Source organism: Nerophis ophidion, linkage group LG16, assembly GCF_033978795.1.
Source record: "Nerophis ophidion isolate RoL-2023_Sa linkage group LG16, RoL_Noph_v1.0, whole genome shotgun sequence".
NCBI classification, from domain to species: Eukaryota; Metazoa; Chordata; class Actinopteri; order Syngnathiformes; family Syngnathidae; genus Nerophis; species Nerophis ophidion.
Window position 1 is genome coordinate 46,966,502 of NC_084626.1, and position 24,971 is coordinate 46,991,472.

General features: G+C 37.7%; 1 protein-coding gene across 4 annotated transcripts in view; it reads left to right on the forward strand.

Annotated features, from left to right (window-relative positions):
* celf4 (CUGBP, Elav-like family member 4) overlaps nucleotides 1–24,971 on the forward strand; it is a 344,818-nt gene that overhangs the window by 249,757 nt on the left and 70,090 nt on the right. The window lies entirely within an intron of this gene.

Below are 24,971 nucleotides of genomic sequence, written 5' to 3' on the forward strand. Positions count from 1 at the left end.
CAGTAGTACAGTTGTTATTACTGAGAAGGTATGCTTGGGTTCATTGAGGTTAGCTAATTTGACTTGTTTTGGAAAGTCTTGACAAGCCAAATTTTCTTGTTCTTTTGGCAGATAATTTTGCTTAGTTCAAATAAAATCAATCAATCAATCAATCAATCAATGTTTATTTATATAGCCCCAAATCACAAATGTCTCAAAGGACTGCACAAACCATTACGACTACGACATCCTCGGAAGAACCCACAAAAGGGCAAGGAAAACTCACACCCAGTGGGCAGGAAGAATTCACATCCAGTGGGACGCCAGTGACAATGCTGACTATGAGAAACCTTGGAGAGGACCTCAGATGTGGGCAACCCCCCCCCCCGCCTCTAGGGGACCGAAAGCAATGGATGTGGAGCGGGTCTAACATGATACTGTGAAAGTTCAATCCATAGTGGCTCCAACGCAGCCACGAGAGTTCAGTTCAAAGCGGATCCAAGACAGCAGCGAGAGTCCCGTCCACAGGAAACCATCTCAGGCGGAGGCGGATCAGCAGCGTAGAGATGTCCCCAACCGATACACAGGCGAGCGGTCCATCCTGGGTCCTGACGAGCGGTCCATCCTGGGTCTCGACTCTGGACAGCCAGAACTTCATCCATGGTCATCGGACCGGACCCCCTCCACAAGGGAGGGGGGCACATAGGAGAAAAAGAAAAGAAGCGGCAGATCAACTGGTCTAAAAAGGAGGTCTATTTAAAGGCTAGAGTATACAGATGAGTTTTAAGGTGAGACTTAAATGCTTCTACTGAGGTAGCATCTCGAACTGTTACCGGGAGGGCATTCCAGAGTACTGGAGCCCGAACGGAAAACGCTCTATAGCCCGCAGACTTTTTTTGGGCTCTAGGAATCATTAATAAGCCGCAGTCTTTTGAAGGCAGATTTCTTGCCGGGACATATGGTACAATACAATCGGCAAGATAGGATGGAGCTAGACCGTGTAGTATTTTATACGTAAGTAGTAAAACCTTAAAGTCACATCTTAAGTGCACAGGAAGCCGGTGCAGGTGAGCCAGTATAGGTATATATGTATGTATATATGTATATAAAGGTATATACAGTATAGGTATATATGTATGTATATAAAGGTATATACAGTATAGGTATATATGTATGTATATATGTATATAAAGGTATATACAGTATAGGTATATATGTATATATATATGTATATAAAGGTACATACAGTATAGGTATATATGTATGTATATATGTATATAAAGGTTTATACAGTATAGGTATATATGTATGTATATAAAGGTATATACAGTATAGGTATATATGTATGTTTTTATGTATATAAAGGTATATACAGTATAGGTATATATGTATGTATATAAAGGTATATACAGTATAGGTATATATGTATGTATATATGTATATAAAGGTATATACAGTATAGGTATATATGTATATAAAGGTATGTACAGTATAGGTATATATGTATGTATATAAAGGTATATACAGTATAGGTATATATGTATGTATATATGTATATAAAGGTATATACAGTACAGGCGTAATGTGATCAAACTTTCTTGTTCTTGTCAAAAGTCTAGCAGCCGCATTTTGTACCAACTGTAATCTTTTAATGCTAAACATGGGGAGACCCGAAAATAATACGTTACAGTAATCGAGACGAGACGTAACAAACGCATGGATAATGATCTCAGCGTCTTTAGTGGACAAAATGGAGCGAATTTAAGCGATATTACGGAGATGAAAGAAGGCCATTTTAGTAAATATCCCTAATTTTTTATTTTTTTTTCTCGTTTTTGAACACTGACTTTTTGCAGTGAACTCTTGATGCCAAGCAGGGAGGTAATGGCTCCCATTCTTGTAGTCTTTGGTGTGACTCGGCCAGGGTTTGAACTCACAACCTACTCATCTCAGGGCGGACACTCTCGGTCCGTAATTGGAGGTTCCGTCGTATTCCGTTGTGTTGACTTCCTGTCTGTTTGTGTCCCAGGTTGTCCTTTGGATCAAAATGATCCCCACATTGAACTCCTATTTCCCCCCCCCCGGAATGATCCGGATACATTACCCTCGGCTAAAGATTCCCCATCAAAGTCGGTGCGGAGGATGAGGGCAGAAAGAAAGAAAAGGGACTTAGTGTGCGAGTGTTGCCTCCATTTAATCAGGCGTACCTGCGTGTTCTTCTGCATGTGATAAAGCACCTGGCAACGTATCTCTTCTCCTCCCTTTGTTTCTTTGGCAGGTTTGACTTCATCACTTCCTTCTTCCTCCTCCCTTACTCGCCTCTTCTGCCTCAATCTGCCCCTTGTCTCGCTCTTTCCTGTCTTTTCTATATTTCATCTCGCGGGCGGCGTGGAATTACTGATTATTTCATGGAAATATGGCGGCGAGCGCCATCTCTCATCATGTGCGCCTTTCATTCGGAGGCAGAGTTGGGAGCGAGCGGCTGCTGTTTCTGCATAATCGCCATTAGTCGGCGGCGATGTTCACCTCCTCCAGGTTGCCGTCGCACTTTGAGCGTCGTGTTTGCGCGACCGCTTCAAGAAATGACCGGCGTTCATTTTGCATATCGCAGGAAAAAAGCCTTCTAAACTGAGTCTGTTGTCGTGTTTTAGAAAGATAAGCTTTGTGTATTCCGCTGTTTACGTCGTTGTCATGGCGACCAAAGGCCCAAATCCTGGTGAGGGCAAAATCTAATGGATTTTTTGCCACACACGCAAACGTCGTCAAATGTGCAGCGTTTTTATCTAAATGGCTTCCGTTGTTGTCAGGACGACCTCTTGAAGTCCCATTAACACGATATCAAATGATATCAATTTGACCAGTTTTAGTCGGTTTTTGTGAGAAAGTATCAATCAATCAATCAATCAATGTTTACTTATATAGCCCTAAATCACTAGTGTCTCAAAGGGCTGCACAGACCACCACGACATCCTCGGTAGGCCCACATAAGGGCAAGGAAAACTCACACCCAGTGGGACATCGGTGACAATGATGACTATGAGAACCTTGGAGAGGAGGAAAGCAATGGATGTCGAGCGGGTCTAACATGATACTGTGAAAGTTCAATCCACAATGGATCCAACACAGTCGCGAGAGTCCAGTCCAAAGCGGATCCAACACAGCAGCGAGAGTCCCGTTCACAGCGGAGCCAGCAGGAAACCATCCCAAGCGGAGGCGGATCAGCAGCGCAGAGATGTCCCCAGCCGATACACAGGCGAGCAGTACATGGCCACCGGATCGGACCGGACCCCCTCCACAGGGGAGAGTGGGACATAGAAGAAAAAGAAAAGAAACAGCAGATCAACTGGTCTAAAAAGGGAGTCTATTTAAAGGCTAGAGTATACAAATGAGTTTTAAGGTGAGACTTAAATGCTTCTACTGAGGTGGCATCTCAAACTGTTACCGGGAGGGCATTCCAGAGTACTGGAGCCCGAACGGAAAACACTCTATAGCCCGCAGACTTTTTTTGGGCTTTGGGAATCACTAACAAGCCGGAGTCCTTTGAACGCAGATTTCTTGCCGGGACATATGGTACAATACAATCGGCAAGATAGGATGGAGCTAGACCGTGTAGTATTTTATACGTAAGTAGTAAAACCTTAAAGTCACATCTTAAGTGCACAGGAAGCCAGTGCAGGTGAGCCAGTATAGGTATATATGTATGTATATATGTATATAAAGGTATATACAGTACAGGTATATATGTATGTATATATGTATATAAAGGTATATACAGTACAGGCGTAATGTGATCAAACTTTCTTGTTCTTGTCAAAAGTCTAGCAGCCGCATTTTGTACCAACTGTAATCTTTTAATGCTAGACATGGGGAGACCCGAAGTATGAGATTCAGCCACGGCCGCGATGAGTACATTGAATAATGTACAGTTGATACAGTAGGAAGAAGATTCATATGGCCTCATTCGTCACGGTTTACCTGACACATGAAACTTGGCAAATTGGTTTAGGGTTAAGGCTCAGGGTTAGAGGTAAGTAAGGGTTAGATTGTTGAATATCTTAATATTGCGTACAAATATGCATGAAAACCCTCCTACAGACATCACACATGGGACGGTTTAGTAAATATAAACAGTTTTAGTTGTATTGTAAAACTTACAAATGTTACTTGGAGTGATGTAAAACTGTAATTATTCTTTCGAAAATTTATGTTGTGGTATTATTCTTCAGTGTCTTGAACAAATGCATTGGATTTACAGGGTTGGGGTTAGGATTAGGGTTTAAGGTTAGGGTTAAGGCTTAGGGTAAGGATTGGGGTTAGAATTAGCATTAGGATTAGGGTTAAAGCAAAGGGTTAGACGTTAGTTTTAGGGTTGGATTTAGCGTTAAGGGTTATGTTTAGAGTTAAAGGTTATGTTAGGGTTAATGGTTTGGGGTTAGAGGTTCGGGTTAGGATTAGGTTTAGGTTGGGGTTAGGGTTAAGGATTAGAGATGTTTTTTGCATTTAAAACTGTATTTATTCTTCAGAAAATGTATGTTGTGGTATTATTCTTGGGTGTCTTGAACAAATGATTTGGATTTACTGGGCTAGGGTTAGGGTTAAGAGATATTTTTGCATGTAAAACTGTAAGCAGTCTTCAGAAAATGTATGTTTTGGTACTATACTTGGATGTCCTGAACAAATGAATTGGATTTAGGGTTTGTTGGGGTTAGGGTTTTGAATAGTGTTGGGGTTAGGGTTAAGGGTTAGAGAGGTTTTTTTGCATGTACAACTGTAATTATTCTTCAGAAAATGTATGTTTTGGTATTATACTTGGATGTCTTGAACAAATGAATTGGATTTACTGGGCTAGGGTTAGGGTTAAGAGATATTTTTGCATGTAAAACTGTAATCAGTCTTCAGAAAATAAATGTATGTTTTGGTACTATACTTGGATGTCTTGAACAAATGAATTGGATTTAGGGTTTGTTAGGGTTAGGGTTTTGAATAGTGTTGGGGTTAGGGTTAAGGGTTCGAGAGGTTTTTTTGCATGTACAACTGTAATTATTCTTCAGAAAATGTATGTTGTGGTATTATTCTTGGGTGTCTTGAACAAGTGAATCGGATTTACAGGGTTAGGGTTAGGATTAGGGTTTAAGGTTAGGGTTAAGGGTTAGGGTAAGGATTGGGGTTAGAATTAGCATTAGGATTAGGGTTAAAGCAAAGGGTTAGACGTTAGTTTTAGGGTTGGATTTAGCGTTAAGGGTTATGTTTAGAGTTAAAGGTTATGTTAGGGTTAATGGTTTGGGGTTAGAGGTTCGGGTTAGGATTAGGTTTAGGTTGGGGTTAGGGTTAAGGATTAGAGATGTTTTTTGCATTTAAAACTGTATTTATTCTTCAGAAAATGTATGTTGTGGTATTATTCTTGGGTGTCTTGAACAAATTATTTGGATTTACTGGGCTAGGGTTAGGGTTAAGAGATATTTTTGCATGTAAAACTGTAAGCAGTCTTCAGAAAATGTATGTTTTGGTACTATACTTGGATGTCCTGAACAAATGAATTGGATTTAGGGTTTGTTGGGGTTAGGGTTTTGAATAGTGTTGGGGTTAGGGTTAAGGGTTAGAGAGGTTTTTTTGCATGTACATCTGTAATTATTCTTCAGAAAATGTATGTTGTGGTATTATTCTTGGGTGTCTTGAACAAGTGAATCGGATTTACAGGGTTAGGGTAAAGACGCTGAGATCATTATCCATGCGTTTGTTACGTCTCGCCTCGACTACTGTAACGTATTATTTTCGGGTCTCCCCATGTCTAGCATTAAAAGATTACAGTTGGTACAAAATGCGGCTGCTAGACTTTTGACAAGAACAAGAAAGTTTGATCACATTACGCCTGTACTGTATATACCTTTATATACATATATACATACATATATACCTATACTGTATATACCTTTATATACATATATACATACATATATACCTGTACTGTATATACCTTTATATACATATATACATACATATATACCTATACTGTATATACCTTTATATACATATATACATACATATATACCTGTACTGTATATACCTTTATATACATATATACATACATATATACCTGTACTGTATATACCTTTATATACATATATACATACATATATACCTATACTGTATATACCTTTATATACATATATACCTGTACTGTATATACCTTTATATACATATATACATACATATATACCTATACTGGCTCACCTGCACTGGCTTCCTGTGCACTTAAGATGTGACTTTAAGGTTTTACTACTTACGTATAAAATACTATACGGTCTAGCTCCATCCTATCTTGCCGATTGTATTGTACCATATGTCCCGGCAAGAAATCTGCGTTCAAAGGACTCCGGCTTATTAGTGATTCCCAAAGCCCAAAAAAAGTCTGCGGGCTATAGAGCGTTTTCCGTTCGGGCTCCAGTACTCTGGAATGCCCTCCCGGTAACAGTTCGAGATGCCACCTCAGTAGAAGCATTTAAGTCTCACCTTAAAACTCATTTGTATACTCTAGCCTTTAAATAGACTCCCTTTTTAGACCAGTTGATCTGCCGTTTCTTTTCTTTTTCTTCTATGTCCCACTCTCCCTTGTGGAGGGGGTCCGGTCCGATCCGGTGGCCATGTACTGCTCGCCTGTGTATCGGCTGGGGACATCTCTGCGATGCTGATCCGCCTCCGCTTGGGATGGTTTCCTGCTGGCTCCGCTGTGAACGGGACTCTCGCTGCTGTGTTGGATCCGCTTTGGACTGGACTCTCGCGACTGTGTTGGATCCACTGTGGATTGAACTTTCACAGTATCATGTTAGACCCGCTCGACATCCATTGCTTTCCTCCTCTCCAAGGTTCTCATAGTCATCATTGTCACCGACGTCCCACTGGGTCATTATTGTCACCAATGTCCCACTGGGTGTGAGTTTTCCTTGCCCTTATGTGGGCCTACCGAGGATGTCGTGGTGGTTTGTGCAGCCCTTTGAGACACTAGTGATTTAGGGCTATATAAGTAAACATTGATTGATTGATTGATAGGGTTATAGTTAGGGTCATGGTTAGGGTTAGAGTTAGAGATGTTTTTGTGAAACTGTTAATTATTCTTCAGAAAATGTATTTTTGGTCCTATTTGTGGGTGTCTTGAACAAATTAATTGGATTTACAGGGTTGGGTTTCTGGGTTAAAGGTTAGAGATGGTTTTTCCATGTAAAACTGTAATTAGTCTTCAGAAATTGTATGCTGTGGTATTATTCTTGGCTGTCTTGAACAAATGAATTGGATTTACATTCTTTCTCGGGTGAAAAATACATGATTTTTTTTCCCCCCGATTTGCTCTGTGGTGCAAAAGTTCAACTTGTGTAACTTGTTGAAGTAGACTTGCAGAGGTCATGGCGTCCAGTAAATACGTCAGAATCCCTGCAAGGTGCTGCTAGTAACCAAAGTTTGGCGTTGAAAGCGTGCAAAGGCCTGCTTTTGTGCCGGCGCTCAGATTGATGCTATCATAAAAAGGGCTTAAGACATTTATTTTTCTAATCAAATCAGCTGTTAAGAAAGTCCCTCCAGTGCAGATTTATGCTGCAATGTGATGTGCTCATGCTGCTCTGCACCTTCTTACCTCAACATGCAAGATGATGTTTACTAGAGACCTCTTCTTTCTTTCTTGGGGTTCTCTTCTGTTTTCACGCTCGGCCGTCTGCAGCTCAGCTTTGAGGATGTGAGCTGACACCATGTGTGTAAAAAGTCAAGTGTTATCTTAACTTTTTACGCCAAAATGCGTCCATTCTCCCTTTTTCTGTCTACACAATGTGTCTGCTTGTAAGTACTCTGTGTGTTTGCGCTGCCGAACACGCTCCTCTGCTCCTAAAACCAGCAATGTTGTGATAGTCAAAACTTGGACTTGGGCGTGGATTGTTTTCCCGAGGTGCGAAGCGATTGGAGTGGACTTTAGGGTTTGTTTTTCTAGAAGGCAAAGGAAAGTTTGCGCGGGCAAAGCGTGAATGTAAGTACATAATTTTATTTTAACACTATAACTACAAAAAAGGCGAACACAATGGCGGAGAACAAACTTGATTAGTGAAAACAGAACTTGCACTAAGGCAAAACTATGGTTGTAAAACAAAAACTAGCACTATGGCATGAATAACAAAAACTTACTTTGAACAAGAAAGTAACCTGGATCATCGACATGGAAGGCATAGAAGGTGATAGATGGTGTGAAGGAGGTGATGTTGCCAGGAACAATAACAGAAACAGACAGGCTTAAATAGCAGTGACATGGTCAGCGAAAACAGGTGTGTGTGTGCAAAACGTGAGACAGGTGCATGTAATGAGGACTGTCGGGCTTGGACTTGGACTTGGATTGTTTCTTTCCACGCAAAGGATAGTTGGCACGAGCGAGACGTGAAAGTGAGTACATTTTTATTTATATACTAACAAAAAGATGAAGCAAAACAAAAGGCGCGCACGGGGGCGGAGAACAAACTTGACTAATGAAAAAACAAAAGACTAGCTCAAAGGCACGACTATAGACATGAAACAAAAACACTTGCACTGTGGCGGGGGGTGCGGCCTGGTAGTCTGGTACTTTTTAGAGGCGGTATAGGACTGTTAATGAGTCATTAGTATGGCGGTACTATACTAGTATTGGTATATTGTACAACCTGAGTGGGATGTTTGTTTAGTTTTCAGAAGGTGTCCCAGCTACTGTGTGTCCCCCGTGCCGCACTCTGGACCCGGTCTTTAAGTCAGCGTCCATCCTGCATGAGGCAGCAGCATTCGGGGGGGTGTCTGTGAGGGTCTGCCAGCACTTCACTGCACAAGAGCACAAAAGTTGCGTGGAAGCCGACTGCTTCAGAAAATGACAACTTTGAACTTGTTTTCTTTTTCTTTTCTTTTTTTTTTTTTTTTGGTATTGCGTTCATTAGATAAGTGAAAAGCAAACAGCCAGTGATGGAACGCCAGCAACAGCCATGATTTATGTTCTCTGCTGGAAAGAGAAAAGTAGAATTTATGGCTTTCTCATCTGGTCTAATCTTCGCTATATTCCGCAAAGCCGCCGCGATGCGGTGAGCTTAGAGGCTGAAAATTGTCCTCTGCTCTCGTTCTCCCGTTAGCTTTTTTCTTTTTTCCCTCTTTTCATTCTCTTCCTCTCAATTACCAGCCAACTCTATCATTTTGTCCTTGTAGTGTGTTCCCTTGCAAGTGTACATATGCTGCAGCACGCCCTCCAGCTTGCAGCTCCTGGAATCACACACATGCAGGTGCTCTCTGCACACACACACACACACACACCTAGGAAAGTGCGAGCTGCTGAGCCCCTCAGCGACACCTTCATTCTCGCACCAATTTTCTCACACTTTTCCATTCTCTCTGTCTTCGCCCCTTTCTTTCTTTCTTTCTCTCGCCACCTCCGCCCTCCTCCGCCTCGGCGCATAGATCTTTTCTTTTTATAGTCAAAGCTATAGGCCGGCGCCGTTGTTGATTGCCAAGGTGCCGCACGTCTAATTATGTAACCGTCGGCGAGGGGCCTTATTGTTTGCGAGAGCCAGCGTGTTTGCCTACTTTGTTTCTCAGCCCGCCACTCTCCGCCGTCAGGGAGCTCGCCGTGCGGGAGAAAAGACACCTTTGTTCAGACGTCTGCTGCCATGTTTGCTGTCAAACAGACAACAAACCTTGCTATTCAAGCTAGGGTGTTACGGTCTACCAATAGTAGGATAGTACAGCGATACTAATAAATCATATTTGGTACTATACCGCCTCTAAAAAGTACCGGTTTTATTTATTTATTTATTTTTATATACCTTTATTTAGAAAGTTCAACATTTACAAACAAACATATGAACAATAACAACCAAAACAAGTACAAAACAGTACAAAATAGTACAAAAACAGTACAAATCAGTAAAAAACAGTATAAAGCAGTACAAAAACAGTATAATACAAGTACAAAAACAGTACAAAACAGTATAACGCTGTACAAAACAGTGTAAAACAGTACAAAACGGTGCAAAAACAGTACAAAATAGTACAAAAACAGTACAAATCAGTAAAAAAACAGTATAAAGCAGTACAAAAACAGTGTAAAACAAGTACAAAAACAGTACAAAACAGTATAACGCTGTACAAAACCGTGTAAAACAGTACAAAACGGTACAAAAACAGTACAAAACAAATACAAAAACAGTACAAAACAGTACAAAAAAACAGTAAAAAACAAGTACAAAAACAGTAAAAAATTGTACAAAAATTGAAAAAAAAAGTACAAAACAGTATTAAACAAGTGCAGAAACAGTAAAAAACAAACAGTAGAAAGCAGTACAAAAACAGTACAAAGCGGTAAAAAAGGGTACAAAAGCAGTACAAAACAAGTACAACAACAGTACAAAACAGTACAAAACAGTACAAAACAGGCACAAAACAGTAAAAAATAGTACAAAAACAGTACGAAATAGTACAAAAACAGTACAAAAATTGTAAAAAAAAAACAAGTACAAAAAACAAGTACAAAAAAACAGTACAAATCAGTACAAAACAATATAAAGCAGTACAAAATAGTACAAAAACAGTACAAAACAAGTGAACAACAGTACAAAACAGTGCAAAACAGTACAGAACGGTACAAAAAGGGTACAAAACAAATACAAAAACAGTACAAAACATTACAAAAACGGTACAAAACAGTACAAAAACAGTACAAAGCAGTAAAGAAAGGGTATAAAAACATACAAACCGTACAAAACAAGAACAACAGTACAAAAACAGTACAAAAACAGTTTAAAAACAGTACAAAACATATATATACTTGCAGTGTGTATATTCTACATATTATATATTGTAATGAAGGTGTCTGTTACTACATCTATATGTGTATGTATTTATATATATATATATATATATATATATATATATATATATATATACTTGCAGTGTGTATATATTGTACATATTACATATTGTTATGTATGTTACTACATGATATATAAACATGTCCATACATTGCTTGGCAACACATAAGGAGTCTGCTAACCAGCTTGTGTGACAACTAACCATGTATCTAACTAGTGTATACCAGCACAACCATGTATCTAACTAGTGTATACCAGCACAACCATGTATCTAACTAGTGTATACCAGCACAACCATGTATCTAACTAGTGTATACCAGCACAAACATGTATCTAACTAGTGTATACCAGCACAACCATGTATCTAACTAGTGTATACCAGCACAACCATGTATCTAACTAGTGTATACCAGCACAACCATGTATCTAACTAGTGTATACCAGCACAACCATGTATCTAACTAGTGTATACCAGCACAAACATGTATCTAACTAGTGTATACCAGCACAACCATGTATCTAACTAGTGTATACCAGCACAACCATGTATCTAACTAGTGTATACCAGCACAACCATGTATCTAACTAGTGTATACCAGCACAACCATGTATCTAACTAGTGTATACCAGCACAACCATGTATCTAACTAGTGTATACCAGCACAACCATGTATCTAACTAGTGTATACCAGCACAACCATGTATCTAACTAGTGTATACCAGCACAACCATGTATCTAACTAGTGTATACCAGCACAACCATGTATCTAACTAGTGTATACCAGCACAACCATGTATCTAACTAGTGTATACCGGCACAACCATGTATCTAACTAGTGTATACCAGCACAACCATGTATCTAACTAGTGTATACCAGCACAACCATGTATCTAACTAGTGTATACCAGCACAACCATGTATCTAACTAGTGTATACCAGCACAACCATGTATCTAACTAGTGTATACCAGCACAACCGTGTATCTAACTAGTGTATACCAGCACAACCGTGTATCTAACTAGTGTATACCAGCACAACCATGTATCTAACTAGTGTATACCAGCATAACCATGTATCTAACTAGTGTATACCAGCACAACCATGTATCTAACTAGTGTATACCTGCACAACCATGTATCTAACTAGTGTATACCAGCACAACCGTGTATCTAACTAGTGTATACCAGCACAACCATGTATCTAACTAGTGTATACCGGCACAACCATGTATCTAACTAGTGTATACCAGCACAACCATGTATCTAACTAGTGTATACCAGCACAACCGTGTATCTAACTAGTGTATACCAGCACAACCATGTATCTAACTAGTGTATACCAGCACAACCATGTATCTAACTAGTGTATACCAGCACAACCATGTATCTAACTAGTGTATACCAGCACAACCATGTATCTAACTAGTGTATACCAGCACAACCGTGTATCTAACTAGTGTATACCAGCACAACCGTGTATCTAACTAGTGTATACCAGCACAACCATGTATCTAACTAGTGTATACCAGCACAACCATGTATCTAACTAGTGTATACCAGCACAACCATGTATCTAACTAGTGTATACCTGCACAACCATGTATCTAACTAGTGTATACCAGCACAACCGTGTATCTAACTAGTGTATACCAGCACAACCATGTATCTAACTAGTGTATACCGGCACAACCATGTATCTAACTAGTGTATACCAGCACAACCATGTATCTAACTAGTGTATACCAGCACAACCGTGTATCTAACTAGTGTATACCAGCACAACCATGTATCTAACTAGTGTATACCAGCACAACCATGTATCTAACTAGTGTATACCAGCACAACCATGTATCTAACTAGTGTATACCAGCACAACCATGTATCTAACTAGTGTATACCAGCACAACCATGTATCTAACTAGTGTATACCAGCACAACCATGTATCTAACTAGTGTATACCAGCACAACCATGTATCTAACTAGTGTATACCAGCATAACCATGTATCTAACTAGTGTATACCAGCACAACCATGTATCTAACTAGTGTATACCAGCACAACCATGTATCTAACTAGTGTATACCAGCACAACCATGTATCTAACTAGTGTATACCTGCACAACCATGTATCTAACTAGTGTATACCAGCACAACCGTGTATCTAACTAGTGTATACCAGCACAACCATGTATCTAACTAGTGTATACCGGCACAACCATGTATCTAACTAGTGTATACCAGCACAACCATGTATCTAACTAGTGTATACCAGCACAACCGTGTATCTAACTAGTGTATACCAGCACAACCATGTATCTAACTAGTGTATACCAGCACAACCATGTATCTAACTAGTGTATACCAGCACAACCATGTATCTAACTAGTGTATACCAGCACAACCGTGTATCTAACTAGTGTATACCAGCACAACCGTGTATCTAACTAGTGTATACCAGCACAACCATGTATCTAACTAGTGTATACCAGCACAACCATGTATCTAACTAGTGTATACCAGCACAACCATGTATCTAACTAGTGTATACCTGCACAACCATGTATCTAACTAGTGTATACCAGCACAACCATGTATCTAACTAGTGTATACCAGCACAACCATGTATCTAACTAGTGTATACCGGCACAACCATGTATCTAACTAGTGTATACCAGCACAACCATGTATCTAACTAGTGTATACCAGCACAACCGTGTATCTAACTAGTGTATACCAGCACAACCATGTATCTAACTAGTGTATACCTGCACAACCATGTATCTAACTAGTGTATACCAGCACAACCGTGTATCTAACTAGTGTATACCAGCACAACCATGTATCTAACTAGTGTATACCGGCACAACCATGTATCTAACTAGTGTATACCAGCACAACCATGTATCTAACTAGTGTATACCAGCACAACCGTGTATCTAACTAGTGTATACCAGCACAACCATGTATCTAACTAGTGTATACCGGCACAACCATGTATCTAACTAGTGTATACCAGCACAACCATGTATCTAACTAGTGTATACCAGCACAACCGTGTATCTAACTAGTGTATACCAGCACAACCATGTATCTAACTAGTGTATACCAGCACAACCATGTATCTAACTAGTGTATACCAGCACAACCATGTATCTAACTAGTGTATACCAGCACAACCATGTATCTAACTAGTGTATACCAGCACAACCATGTATCTAACTAGTGTATACCAGCACAACCATGTATCTAACTAGTGTATACCAGCACAACCATGTATCTAACTAGTGTATACCGGCACAACCATGTATCTAACTAGTGTATACCGGCACAACCATGTATCTAACTAGTGTATACCAGCACAACCATGTATCTAACTAGTGTATACCAGCACAACCGTGTATCTAACTAGTGTATACCAGCACAACCATGTATCTAACTAGTGTATACCAGCACAACCATGTATCTAACTAGTGTATACCAGCACAACCATGTATCTAACTAGTGTATACCAGCACAACCATGTATCTAACTAGTGTATACCAGCACAACCATGTATCTAACTAGTGTATACCAGCACAACCATGTATCTAACTAGTGTATACCGGCACAACCATGTATCTAACTAGTGTATACCAGCACAACCATGTATCTAACTAGTGTATACCAGCACAAACATGTATCTAACTAGTGTATACCAGCACAACCATGTATCTAACTAGTGTATACCAGCACAACACAACCATGTTTCTTTCACAGTACATTTGAGGTGCAAATAAAAGCCTCCACACTCAGTTCCTGCTGGGGTTATGTGTGTGAGTTACAGTTCCAAAGTTCCCAGAGCAGCAGACATTAGTTCTGTGCGTGTTCCAACCCTGAGAATGTTCTGTGAGTGTGAATGAAAGATGCAGCCACCACCGTTGTGGGGCTGCTTATTATACATGCTGCTGCTGGCTCTGTGCTGCTGCCGTCCCACATCAGCGTGTCTCCACCAGGGCGGATGAAAAGGAAACACGGAGAGATCAAGAAAGGAAAGCGAGTATCTCAGTCCAGCCGTCTGATCTTTGCTGATTCCTTCATCAGCCTCGCTTTTTCCAACATGGACTTCAGGAGCACAGGATGATTGACAGGCACATATCCAACCTAGACTAGTAAAATACACTTTTTTTTACATACCGTATTTCCTTGAATTGCCGCCGGGGCGCTAATTAATTTAAAACCTCTTCTCACTCCGGCACTTACCAAAGGCATGCGGTAAATTTAGGCCTGGGCTTATAAATTTGAGTGTGATGTAAGGATACCATCATGAAAAGCACATTTAATAAAAAAAACATTATTATGGTCTTACCTTTACTTATAAATGAAGTCCATGTGCAGCTCCTTCTGATCAAAAGCATCGATAACTTGTTTATAGAAGTCTTCCTTATCTTTCTTCAGTTTTAAAAGTCTCTCTGTCTCGATGGATATCTTCCTTTATTACCTCCTGTTTCCATTGAAAGTCCAGTTTAGAAAACGGTTTTAATTTAGATATGTAATCCTCCATGTTAAAAGTGCAAGCGAGAGGAAATAATAAACTCTTGCTGCTTGTTGTCACTTCTTCTGCAGCCGAGTAGTCGCAAGAAGGATCACTAGCGCCCTCTACCACCAGGAGGCGGGAGTCATTTAACGACTCATATTTGACACACGCAGCTACGGTATATTAATAAAACATAGCTGCTTACTGTTCTTTTTAGCATATTCAATAGCTTGGACCTCAAATCCTACTGAATAGCTCTTAATCTTCTTCCCTTTATGTGATTTCAAATGATTGAAATCAGCCTCCTCCATTTTGAAAATGATGACAGGTGAAGTGTCACTCGTGACGTGACGAGTTTGACCCGGTGGAAATTCTAGACATGCGCTGATAAAAATAATATTTTGTATAACGAGTTTGACCCGGCGTTAATCCTGAGCCGGCAGTAATGCTAAGCATACGCTAATTATTTTGCGAAACGAGTTCAACCCGGCAGTAATTCTAGTCAGGCGCATACTATACTTGCAAATATGAACTAACATGATATATATTCTATTTAGGGTTGTAGAGTACACTGGTACTAGTATAGTAGCCTCTAAAAAGTACCGGTCAACCACACCCCCTGCCCCGTGTCGTCGCCACATCAAGACATTGCTGGTTTTAGGAGCAGAGGAGCATGTTGGGCAGCGCACACACACTGAGTACTTACAAGCAGACACAGTGTGTAGACAGAAATGTAAAAAGTCAAGATAAAATTGAAGTAATAACACTGAAACACCCTCAGGAAGAGCTTTTTTAACACATCCACCCACAGTGTTTTAGCTACTTGTAAATCACTGATCCTGGCCTCCATGGCGGAAAATAAAGTAAGTTTCTTACAAATATCATTATCACTGCAGGACGAGGAATAGCTAAACATGCTTCACTACACAGCTTAGGAGGATACAATAGCTCACCACCAATGTAAACAAATGCCATGGGTGGATCTACACCTGACATCCACTGTAATGATACCAAGTACAGAAGTGTATCTAGTCGATACTACTATGATTACATCGATATTTTTTAGCATCGTTCTTTTTTAAATGTATATTATGTTTTTTAAACGCAGGAAATACATCACTGGACACAGGAGGACTCAGTAAAATATGAAGAGCCAGCATGTTGTCTCAGCTTGAGGCCGTTGGGTTCTAGACCACAAAAACTACCACCACAATCAATCAATCAATGTTTACTTATGTAGCATTATAGTTTGAGAGTACAGTCCATAGTGGATCTAACATAATAGTGTGAGAGTCCAGTCCATAGTGGATCTAACATAATAGTGAGAGTCCAGTCCATAGTGGATCTAACATAATAGTGTGAGAGTCCAGTCTATAGTGGATCTAACATAATAGTGTGAGAGTCCAGTCCATAGTGGATCTAACATAATAGTGAGAGTCCAGTCCATAGTGGATCTAACATAATAGTGAGAGTCCAGTACATAGTGCATCTAACATAATAGTGTGAGAGTCCAGTCCATAGTGGATCTAACATAATAGTGTGAGAGTCCAGTCCATGGTGGATCTAACATAATAGTGTGAGAGTCCAGTCCATAGTGGATCTAACATAATAGTGAGAGTCCAGTCCATAGTGAATCTAACATAATAGTGAGAGTCCAGTCCATAGTGGATCTAACATAATAGTGTGAGAGTCCAGTCCATAGTGGATCTAACATAATAGTGTGATAGTCCAGTCCATAGTGGATCTAACATAATAGTGTGATAGTCCAGTCCATAGTGGATCTAACATAATAGTGTGAGAGTCCAGTCCATAGTGGATCTAACATAATAGTGTGATAGTCCAGTCCATAGTGGATCTAACATAATAGTGAGAGTCCAGTCCATAGTGGATCTAACATAATAGTGTGAGAGTCCAGTCCATAGTGGATCTAACATAATAGTGAGAGTCCAGTCCATAGTGGATCTAACATAATAGTGTGAGAGTCCAGACCATAGTGGATCTAACATAATAGTGTGAGAGTCCAGTCCATAGTGGATCCAACATAATAGTGAGAGTCCAGTCCATAGTGCATCTAACATAATAGTGAGAGTCCAGTCCATAGTGGATCTAACATAATAGTGAAAGTCCAGTCCATAGTGGATCTAACATAATCGTGAGAGTCAAGTCCATAGTGGATCTAACATAATAGTGTGAGAGTCCAGTCCATAGTGGATCTAACATAATAGTGAGAGTCCAGTCAATAGTGGATCTAACATAATAGTGTGAGAGTCCAGTCCATAGTGGATCTAACATAATAGTGTGAGAGTCCAGTCCATAGTGGATCTAACATAATAGTGTGAGAGTCCAGTCCATAGTGGATCTAACATAATAGTGTGAGAGTCCAGTCCATAGTGGATCTAACATAATAGTGAGAGTCCAGTCCATAGTGGATCTAACATAATCGTGAGAGTCAAGTCCATAGTGGATCTAACATAATAGTGTGAGAGTCCAGTCCATAGTGGATCTAACGTAATAGTGAGAGTCTAGTCCATAGTGGATCTAACATAATAGTGTGAGAGTCCAGTCCATAGTGGATCTAACATAATAGTGAGAGTCCAGTCCACAGTGGATCTAACATAATAGTGTTAGAGTCCAGTCCATAGTGGATCTAACATAATAGTGTGAGAGTCCAGTCCATAGTGGATCTAACATAATAGTGTGAGAGTCCAGTCCATAGTGGATCTAACATAATAGTGTGAGAGTCCAGTCCATAGTGGATCTAACATAATAGTGTGAGAGTCCAGTCCATAGTGGATCTAACATAATAGTGTGAGAGTCCAGTCCATAGTGGATCTAACATAATAGTGAGAGTCCAGTCCATAGTGGATCTAACATAATAGTGAGAGTCCAGTCCATAGTGGATCTAACATAATAGTGAGAGTCCAGTCCATAATGGATCTAACATAATCGTGAGAGTCAAGTCCATAGTGGATCTAACATAATAGTGAGAGTCCAGTCCATAGTGGATCTAACATAATAGTGAGAGTCCAGTCCATAATGGATCTAACATAATCGTGAGAGTCAAGTCCATAGTGGATCTAACATAATAGTGAGAGTCCAGTCCATAGTGCATCTAACATAATAGTGAGAGTCCAGTCCATAGTGGATCTAACATAATAGTGAGAGTCCAGTACATAGTGCATCTAACATAATAGTGTGAGAGTCCAGTCCATAGTGGATCTAACATAATAGTGTGAGAGTCCAGTCCATAGTGGATCTAACATAATAGTGAGAGTCCAGTCCATAGTGGATCTAACATAATAGTGTGAGAGTCCAGTCCATAGTGGATCTAACATAATAGTGTGAGAGTCCAGTCCATAGTGGATCTAACATAATAGTGAGAGTCCAGTCCATAGTGGATCTAACATAATAGTGTGAGAGTCCAGTCCATAGTGGATCTAACATAATAGTCCACAATAATAAACAAAGTGTTGAGGATCTTAAATAGCAGGATAATAATGTGTAATCGAGAACTAAATGTGGTCCTGGTCAAGCACAGAGTCCAGATGAAGAGGACCTTCATGTGCTGTCATTTGGAACGCTGCAAGTTATCTCCACACACCTCCGCCTCCGCCTCCGCTTTTTTGTTCCTCCTTCTTTTGCCTGCAGTTGCTTGAGAACAGCAACGATTTTTCTCCCATCCATTGTTTGATCCATTTCACCGCGGCCCACCTCTTCTTTATCTCCTCCTGCTGCCTCCTTCCTTCCCTGTCAATGAGAGCTTCTCTCTCTCCCTCTCTCTTCTCCTCCCTCTTCATCCCATCATTCTCCCTCCTTCCCTCCGTGCAAATTTGCCCTGGAATACGGCGTAAACGAGCATGTGAAGTTTTGTTTTTTTAGCGGCGAGCTGATGCATAAAACAGCGCCACCTTGGCTTCCTTCATCTTTTCACAGTCGGAGAGCAGAATGGGCGCTGGGGCTTTAATGGCGGGAAGAGGGTAGAGAATGATGTCGCTGGATAGAAAAACATCTCAACAACACCCGCCAGAGGGATCGGACCTTGCCGAAACCTACTAGAGCAGACGTGTCCAAAGTGCGGCCCGGGGGTTATTTTTTTAATGGCCCCACGGCTAATTTTAAGAATACAATTGAAAAAAATTAAAAACATAAAAAGTGGTAAAAGAAAGCAAACAGGTGAAATGTAATAATAAAATGTCGCAATGCTTTAATAACACAAAGCTGCCATGCAGGCTGTTTCTTTCTTTAAAAAATAATAATGAATCAAAATCAATGTCATTATGAATTATTGACCTATTCAAGGCTTCGATTACGTCACATTAAATATTCCACTTTGAGATATTTTTGGGGGAAAAGCTTGCATATTTTGTGTTTTGCCATATAAAAAAAAACTGAGCTGTTTTTTTTTTTTTAAAGAAGGGCCTAAAAAAATAATAAAAACATAAACAACAATAAAAATAATAATTGACGGATGGATTGTGCTAAAAGTAAACGGTAAAAAAATATATATCATTTATTTTGTAATACTTTAATAAGTAGGACCCTTTTGGAGCCCCAATTATTTTAGTGTGATTTGTTTTTAAGTGTCATTGCTAAAAAAATAATAATAATGAATCAAAATCAATGTCATTATGAATTATTGACCTATTCAAGGCTTCAATTACGTCACATTAAATATTCCACTTTGAAATATTTTTGGGGGAAAATGTTGCATATTTTGTGTTTTGCCATATAAAAAAAAATGAGCTGTTTTTTTTTTCCTTAAAGAAGGGCGTAAAAAATAAAAATAAAAACATAAACAACAATAAAAATAAGAATTGACGGATGGATCTGAAGTTGATCTCGAGATTATTGTGCTAAAAGTAAACGGTAAAAAAATATATATCATTTATTTTTTAACACTTTAATAAGTAGGACCCTTTTGGATCCCCAATTATTTTAGTGTGATTTGTTTTTAAGTGTCATTGCTAAAAAAAAAAAATAATAATGAATCAAAATCCCAAATTAAGGCTCTTATTATTTTATAATCTCAAATATTCCACCTAAAAAAATGTTATTGGGTGAAAATATTGCATATTTTGTGTTTTGCCATATAAAAAAAACTGAGCTGTTTTGTTGTTGTTGTTTAAAGAAGGGCCTAAAAAACAACAACAACAAAAACAACAATGAAAATAATAATTGACGGATGGATTGTGCTAAAAGTAAACGGTAAAAAATATATATATATATAATTTATTTTTTAACACTTTAATAAGTAGGACCCTTTTGGATCCACAATTATTTTAGTGTGATTTGTTTTTAAGTGTCATTGCTAAAAAAAATAATAATACTGAATCAAAATCCCAAATTAAGGCTCTTATTATTTTATAATCTCAAATATTCCACCTAAAAAAATGTTATTGGGTGAAAATATTGCATATTTTGTGTTTTGCCATATAAAAAAAACTGAGCTGTTTTGTTGTTGTTGTTTAAAGAAGGGCCTAAAAAACAACAACAACAAAAACAATAAAAATAATAATTGACGGATGGATTGTGCTAAAAGTAAACGGTAAAAAAATATATATCATTTATTTTTTAACACTTTAATAAGTAGGACCCTTTTGGATCCCCAATTATTTTAGTGTGATTTGTTTTCAAGTGTCATTGCTAAAAAAAAATAATAATAATGAATCAAAATCCCAAATTAAGGCTCTTATTATTTTATAATCTCAAATATTCCACCTAAAAAATGTTATTGGGTGAAAATATTGCATATTTTGTGTTTTGCCATATAAAAAAAACTGAGCTGTTTTGTTGTTGTTTTTTAAAGAAGGGCCTAAAAAAAACATAAACAACAATAAAAATAATAATTGACGGATGGATTGTGCTAAAAATAAATGGTAAAAAAATATAATTTATTTTTTAACACTTTAATAAGTAGGACCCTTTTGGATCCCCAATTATTTTAGTGTGATTTGTTTTTAAGTGTCATTGCTAAAAAAAATAACAATAATGAATCAAAATCCCAAATTAAGGCTCTTATTATTTTATAATCTCAAATATTCCACCTAAAAAAATGTTATTGGGTGAAAATATTGCATATTTTGTGTTTTGCCATATAAAAAAACTGAGCTGTTTTGTTGTTGTTTTTTAAAGAAGGGCCTAAAAATATATATATATTTAAAAAAAATAATAATAATAATTGACGGATGGATTGTGCTAAAAGTAAACGGTAAAAAAATATATATCATTTATTTTGTAACACTTTAATAAGTAGGACCCTTTTGGAGCCCCAATTATTTTAGTGTGATTTGTTTTCAAGTGTCATTGCTAAAAAAAAAATAATAATGAATCAAAATCAATGTCATTATGAATTATTGACCTATTCAAGGTTTCAATTACGTCACATTAAATATTCCACTTTGAGATATTTTTTGGGGAAAATGTTGCATATTTTGTGTTTTGCCATATAAAAAAAACTGAGCTGTTTTTTTTTTTCCTTAAAGAAGGGCCTAAAAAATAAAAAATAAACATAAACAACAATAAAAATAAGAATTGACGGATGGATCTGAAGTTGATCTCGAGATTATTGTGCTAAAAGTAAACGGTAAAAAAATATATATCATTTATTTTTTAACACTTTAATAAGTAGGACCCTTTTGGATCCCCAATTATTTTAGTGTGATTTGTTTTCAAGTGTCATTGCTAAAAAAAAATAATAATAATGAATCAAAATCCCAAATTAAGGCTCTTATTATTTTATAATCTCAAATATTCCACCTAAAAAAATGTTATTGGGTGAAAATATTGCATATTTTGTGTTTTGCCGTATAAAAAAAACTGAGCTGTTTTGTTGTTGTTGTTTAAAGAAGGGCCTAAAAAACAACAACAAAAAAAACAACAATAAAAATAATAATTGACGGATGGATTGTGCTAAAAGTAAACGGTAAAAAAATATATATCATTTATTTTGTAACACTTTAATAAGTAGGACCCTTTTGGATCCCCAATTATTTTAGTGTGATTTGTTTTTAAGTGTCATTGCTAAAAAAATAATAATAATGAATCAAAATCCCAAATTAAGGCTCTTATTATTTTATAATCTCAAATATTCCACCTAAAAAAATGTTATTGGGTGAAAATATTGCATATTTTGTGTTTTGCGACATAAAAAAAAAACTGAGCTGTTTTGTTGTTGTTTTTTAAAGAAGGGCCTAAAAAAAATTAAAAAATTAAAAAATAATAATAATTGACGGATGGATTGTGCTAAAAGTAAACGGTAAAAAAATATATATCATTTATTTTGTAATACTTTAATAAGTAGGAACCTTTTGGAGCCTCAATTATTTTAGTGTGATTTGTTTTCAAGTGTCATTGCTAAAAAAATAATAATAATGAATCAAAATCAATGGCTTTATGAATTATTGACCTATTCAATGCTTCAATTACGTCACATTAAATATTCCACTTTGAAATATTTTTGGGGGAAAATGTTGCATATTTTGTGTTTTGCCATATAAAAAAACTGAGCTGTTTTTTTTTTCCCTTAAAGAAGGGCGTAAAAAATAAAAATAAAAACATAAACAACAATAAAAATAATAATTGACGGATGGATTGTGCTAAAAGTAAACGGTAAAAAAAATATATATATAATTTATTTTTTAACACTTTAATAAGTAGGACCTTTTTGGATCCCCAATTATTTTAGTGTGATTTGTTTTCAAGTGTCATTGCTAAAAAAAAATAATAGTAATGAATCAAAATCCCAAATTAAGGCTCTTATTATTTTATAATCTCAAATATTCCACCTAAAAAAATGTTATTGGGTGAAAATATTGCATATTTTGTGTTTTGCCATATAAAAGAAACTGAGCTGTTTTGTTGTTTTTTAAAGAAGGGCCTAAAAAATAAAAAAAACAACAACAAAAAACAATAAAAATAATAATTGACCGATGGATTGTGCTAAAAGTAAACGGTAAAAAAATATATATAATTTATTTTTTAACACTTTAACAAGTACGACCCTTTTGGATCCCCAATTATTTTAGTGTGATTTGTTTTTAAGTGTCATTGCTAAAAAAATAATAATAATAAATCAAAATCCAAAATTAAGGCTCCAATTATTATATAATCTCAAATATTCCACCTAAAAAAAATGTATTGGGTGAAAATATTGCATATGGATGATCTAGAGATTTTAAACTTGAATAATAATGAAAATAATAATACTGAATAATGACACATTTTTAATTATTTTTTTGACCAAATTGAGTGGAGGCCTAAATGTATATTTTTTTATACATATATCGTGTTGGTTTTTTAAAAAAATATATGAAAATGGCCACTGCTTGCTTTGATTTTTAAGTGTGTGGCCCTCAGTGGAAAAAGTTTGGACACCCCTGTACTAGAGCTTGGTTCTAGAACAGGGGTAGGAAACCTATGGCTCTAGAGCCAGATGTGGCTCTTTTGATGACTGCATCTGGCTCTCAGATAAATCTTAGCTGACATTGCTTAACGCGATAATTATGAATCATTTCGCTGGTAATCACAGCGCTAAAAATAACGTGCAAAATACAAAAAAATTCTCATGCATTTAAATCCATCCATCCGTTTTCTACCGCACCTGTTCAAGAAGTCGCATTAATGGTAAGAAGTATTTTATCTCACAATGGCGGGGTGGGGGGGGGTTGCAGCTTGCTGCGAGGTCGTTCTCCCAGGAAGGCAGACGGACTACTCGGGACATGGCATTTAGGTAAAAACATGATTTAATTTTAACTAAAAAAATATACAAACAAAAATGGCTCACAGCGGAGGCACAACTTGGGCTAAAAAACAAAGCTAACGCATAAACAGACTAAGAACATAAATCAAACAAAACTTACTTGGCATGGCATGAAGCACGAAACTATGGCAAGGCATGAAACAAGTCAGCACAGGGTGACTGACTGGCAAAGACGAGCTTAAATACTGCCTCTGATTAGTGCTCGGGAAGCAGGTGAGCGGGCGAGTTTGAAGCGGAAACGACAAACGCACTGGGAGGAGTTTACGTTTGAAAAAGGTGACGGGTTTTTACAAAACTTTTATTTTGAAGGTTTGATTTTTAACTTCCTGTTGATTTTTGCCGAAGGATGTCAATCATCTAAATGTAGGTCTAAGTGAGACCTACATAGAAGTTTTTGTTTGTCTTTCTGGCATTCCTACCAGAAGTTACAAGCGGTTTTGTCTGTGTTTTCTTCCTAGAAGCAGTTTTTTCTGTGTTTTATTCAAAAATTGCACAAGAGCGCAATTTTGAGTTTTTGTTTTATTTTTTTTCATTAGATCGCAATTTCTGCCAGTCCTAATGTGTGTGCCAAGTTTGGTGAGTTTTGAAGGGGGTCAAATTACAGCTGAAAGAGGCAAAAAATGAATTTTTTGCAAAAATTTTGTTTTGAAGGGTTTTTTACCAACTTCCTGTTGATCTTAGGTATAGAAGTTTCTAATGGGGAATCTAGGTCTAAGTCAATCCTACATAGAGGATTTTTGTTTCATGTCTCTACGACATTCCTAACGGGAGTTACAAGCAGTCTGTTTTTCTTTCCTTCCTAGGGGGCGCTAGAGCGCAATTTTGATTTTTCTGGTTTGGCTGCCTAATATGTTGGGAAGGCATGCC